Source organism: Manacus vitellinus, unplaced genomic scaffold, assembly GCF_001715985.3.
Source record: "Manacus vitellinus isolate BGI_N305 unplaced genomic scaffold, ASM171598v3 scaffold_19_pilon, whole genome shotgun sequence".
NCBI classification, from domain to species: Eukaryota; Metazoa; Chordata; class Aves; order Passeriformes; family Pipridae; genus Manacus; species Manacus vitellinus.
Window position 1 is genome coordinate 512,348 of NW_021939395.1, and position 4,401 is coordinate 516,748.

A 4,401-nucleotide genomic window follows, 5' to 3' on the forward strand; every position below is an offset into this window, starting at 1 on the left:
CTAGACATGAGGGGTAGCAGTCCTTGAGTATGAGAATCAAATCTATAACAAAATTATTTCTGTTCTTTTTTTCTTTCTTTTCACAGAGTTTCACATTTCTGGAAGATAGGAAAGATGCAGGTAAGCTACGGTAATGTCTTTTGGGCAGGAATATTGTTGCTGTGGGATGGGCAGGGGTCATGGGAAGAAGACAGTCCCCTTGCTGGGCTCCTGGGTTCATCTGTCAGCAGTGTGATTTTGCCCCCAGACTGTTGTTTTCAGAGGGATGTATTTGCCAAAGGGCCTTGGTTCCTTTTCGATTCCCCTCTGTGATGAACAGCTTTGTGCTCTGCAGATAAACTCACTGGGAGCTTCGGAGCCTCGGCACTGCTGTGACCCAGGAAGGAGGGTCTCCCTGGCTCAGAGCCCCTTGGCTTTGTGTGACTGAGGTGTCTCACGTGTGACCGTGGGGCAGGAGGGACTCGTGGTGCAGCTCCAGGCTGATCCATGGGGATTGTGTGCAGCTCCACCAAACCTCTGCCAGGGTGGGGGCACAGGCTGGGGGTTGGGGCTGCCCTACCCTGTGGGGCTCGTGGGTGCTGGGAAGGCTGGTGGGAGGAGGAGAAGGAGGGGTTGTGTGCCAGCAGGGCTGGGAAGCAGGGATGGAGATGGGGCTGTGGGCAGGAGGGTCGAGGTCCCGCCTTTTGTCATCCCACTGGTCAGTGCCATGGGGGTCTTTGCACAGTGACACCCCCAGAATCAAACCATTCCATCCTACAGGCAGCCCATGGACACTGGCTCTGACAGCCCTGGAAATGGGGGAACCTGGAGCCCAGGGTGGCTCTGCTGCTTTTGGCACAGGGCTCAGGACAGGCCTTGGGGATTGTGGCTCTGGCACCGGAGTCAGGAGGAGAGTGGCTGCCCACAGTGTTGGCCAGAGCCTTGGTGCCATGAAAAGGGAAACCTGCCATGCAGGGAGCCCATGGGATGTGATAGGGAGTCTCCAGTCCCCTGATTGGAGGGCAATGCCCAGGGGCCTCTTGTTTTCATCCAGGTGAGGGTTAGGTGAGCTCTGAGCCCAGCTGGAGAGAGCTGGGAGCACAAGAGAGCTCTGGGCAACAAAAGGTACTTTGTGAGGGAGCCCCAGAGGTATCCTGGGTGGTCTCTGGCCCTTTCATGGCAGAGATTAGGAACGTGAATGTCAAGAGCTTTTTAAAAAGGGTTAAAGAGCCCCGTGAAAAGGAAGAGGCAGGGCTGGATAACACTGTGACTGAGATTTTTGGGGGAAGAACATTTATCGGTGTTTTCCCCTTCGTTAAAACTGCCTGTAGGATCCAGGTCTCTCCTGGTGAAGGCTCAGTGACACTCACACCACCCCAGCTGATACCTGCCTGTCCCTACTGTCCCTCCCACTGCCCTGCCTGTGGCAGGACCCCCTCTGGCCCACCCTGTGGTCCCCTCCAGCAGCACCTCCAGCTGGGTGGGACACAGTGCCTCTGCACAGTCCCAGCAGGGTCAGGTTTCCATGGATTTCCTAACCCTCTGCTTCCTCTCCAGCATTCATTTCCCATGTATTGTTCTGGAAGAGCAGAAAGGAAAGGCTCACAGACTGGCCATGCACATGAAAACTGCATCCTCAGAATAAACTCCTGCCAATAGCGGCACCAGGACCCTCCAAAAGGGGTTGGGAGGTGCTCTGCAGATGTCACTGAGCAGTGACTCCTCTCACTGCTGAGGGACAGGGATGGAGCTCGTGGCTCCTGGCAGCACAGCCAGGCAGTGGTGACATTGCAGCATTTCAGGGTGGGCTCCTCTGGCTGGACGTGGTGAACTAATGGGGAAAAGCAGCACAAGAGACTCGGCTGAACTTTTGCCCCTGCATGAAATAATAAGGTTGTATTTACCCAGCATCTGGATTGCTGAAAATAACCCTCTAAATTTAGCTGTTGTTGATGTGTTGTCACAGCTGAGCTGTTCTTCTCTCCTCACATGCAAATCTCCTGCACTGGCTCGGTGGGTTTGTGGCCTGAGCACGAGGCCTCTGTTCCTCTCCTGGCCTGTGCCCATGTGTTCAATTCCCTGGGGTTTGGGGAGAAAACGGGGACTGGGATCTGGTTTTATCATTGCCAAGATGGGTTGGAAGGGACATGGGCAGGCAGGGGGCTGTGCCAGGACTGGTGGGTGTGCAGGGGCTGCACCACTGCCCTCGGCACTGGGGCTGCACCCCGTCTGTGGTGCCGGGGAGATCTGGGGGGACTCTTGGGCTGGGTGGGCTGCTGGACATGGCAGCAGGGACCTGTTCTGGGCAATTTTGGAACTTGCTGAGAAACTGCTGCTGTTACATGGTGGAAAAGGCAGTCGCAGGGCTGGGTGTGGGCTGGAGAGGTGGGAAGTAGAAAAGCTGAACCGAATGTGATTATTAGTGGTTTTGGTGGGACATGTGATGAGGGGATTCTGTGCTGCTGCTCCTTCCTCTTCCTCTTTCCTGCCTGCCCGGGCTTGGGCTCAGGCTCAGCTAGTGACTCACACTGAAACACTGACCTCCACCCCAAACTAATGCCGGGTCCCTCCTGGCTCTGCATCCCGGGGATGAGCTCTGCCACTCCTTGGCCTATTCCTCATGAAGGAAAGGAGATGTTCCTTACATACTCTCATCTTCTCTCAATTACAGTCTCTGTGGCCTTACTCCTGCACCCTCCCCTCACCAGGAATGGATCCCTGCCTGGCCAGTGCGTGTGCTTTTATCAGTAAAAAAGTTTTTCAAAAAAATAATGAGGTAATTCCTAAACAAGGCTTTATACACTAAAATTCACCCTGCCAGAGCAGTTTGTGCCCCTTCCATCAGATGTTTCCTTAGGAGCTGGGACAGCCTCTCCTGAGGCTCCAGACATGATCTCCAGCCTTTCCCTTCCAGCTCATCAGTGCACCCCTGAAGCTATTTTGGAGCTGCTGAGCCTTTTGATGCATACTTATCCCTGTTGGTTAAATTGCCCTAGGACATGGGCTGGTGCTGGTGCCCTGGGCTGGTGCTAGTGCCCTGGCACAGCCAGGCTCCCACGTTTCCCCATGGGTCACTCTGGGATATCTGTCGTGGGTGCAGGAGGTTTGCAGGGGTGGTGGATCCCATGTGAGCCCACGGAACCAGGCACAGAATTCCATCCTTGGGTAATTAAGAGGAACCAGCAGGGCAGTGACATGGGCATGCAGAGGATGCCTGTTAGTGCCTTGGCTACAGCAATTTTAAACACATTTTGTTTGTTCCCGTGTCACCTTTATGTTCTTTAGACCATGCAGGATGCTGGTCCCTCCTCCCAGCCCTCTCCCACCTCTCTCCCCAAGGGCCCATGCTGCCATGCCTGGCTCCTGAGGAACCAGTGAAAATGGGAAATGACAAAAAACACTTTAAAAGAAAATCAAAACCAACTTGGCCACATTTTGCTTTTCCAAAAAATGATTGTGGGGAAACTTTTTCATAAGCTGGAGCCCCCCCAGCCCCTGAATGAGGCCAGTTTTCATCTCTGTTCCACTCTGCTCATAAAATGTCTGTAGTTCTGACCCCCTGGCAACTACTGCAGTGACAGAGCCCCCTCCCCCAGCTAAGCTCCGTCCTTCTGCAGCTTTAATTCCAGGGATGGAAATTTTCCTGTTTCCTGTAGGTAACAAAATACAGATCCCCCCCTCTGGACAGCAGGATCCTTCTTTGAAGGCCAGAAAGGATGAGCCTGGGTTAGAGAGAGGGATTTTCTCTGTTGGTGAGCTGCTTGGCAGGTGGGAAGTGCAGGGAATGAGCTGGGAAAAGGCCCCTGTGGCCACCTGGTGCCCGCGGTGTTGCCAAGTTTTTCCTTTGTCAGCAAGGAGAGATTGAGACCGACTGTAAAGTTCTAGCTGCATCCTTGGGGTGGTTTGTGTGGGATGGAAGGGGCTGAGAGAGAAGTTCCAAGTGTGGTCACTTCCCTGAAATGATAATGAGAGAATACACTGAAAACTGGCAGAAAGGTTCAGCTGGGCAATGGTTTTGCTTTGGCTGGAGCTTTGTCGTGCAAACTCCTTAAACGTGCACAGGAAGGTAATGCTTCCTGCGTCCGAAATTGCCCCTCTGTCCTTCTGGGGTGAACGTGGTGTAAAGGAGCAGGCAGGGGGCCGTGGGAGCCTCTTGGGGCTGTGCGATGCTCACGGGCGTTTGTTTTCAAAGCCTGAGAGGTCAAATGGGGAAAAAGCGGTGAGAGGTGTTCGCAGGCCAGTCTGATCACGTCAATTCCTTCTCCTCTTAATGAAGAGCCTCTGAGCCCTGCCCGGAGTGTCCGCAGGGCTTTGAACACCCGCCCGCCCCCGGGAGCGGAGGCGGCAGCGAGCGAGCGCCCAGGCGCGGTGTGGGGCCGGAGCGGGGGTGACTCAGTTTTGGGAGGATGCAGGTGGGACCCG

The 4,401-nt window shown here is 54.6% G+C and overlaps 1 protein-coding gene across 1 annotated transcript in view; it reads left to right on the forward strand.

Moving 5' to 3' along the window:
• Nucleotides 1–65: 65 nt before the first annotated feature.
• Nucleotides 66–4,401, forward strand: part of STARD8 (StAR related lipid transfer domain containing 8) — a 43,233-nt gene continuing 38,897 nt past the window's right edge. The window contains exon 1 of the mRNA XM_029959130.1: nt 66–120. The gene's annotated coding sequence lies outside the window, so the exon portion shown is untranslated. The remainder of the gene's footprint in view (nt 121–4,401) is intronic.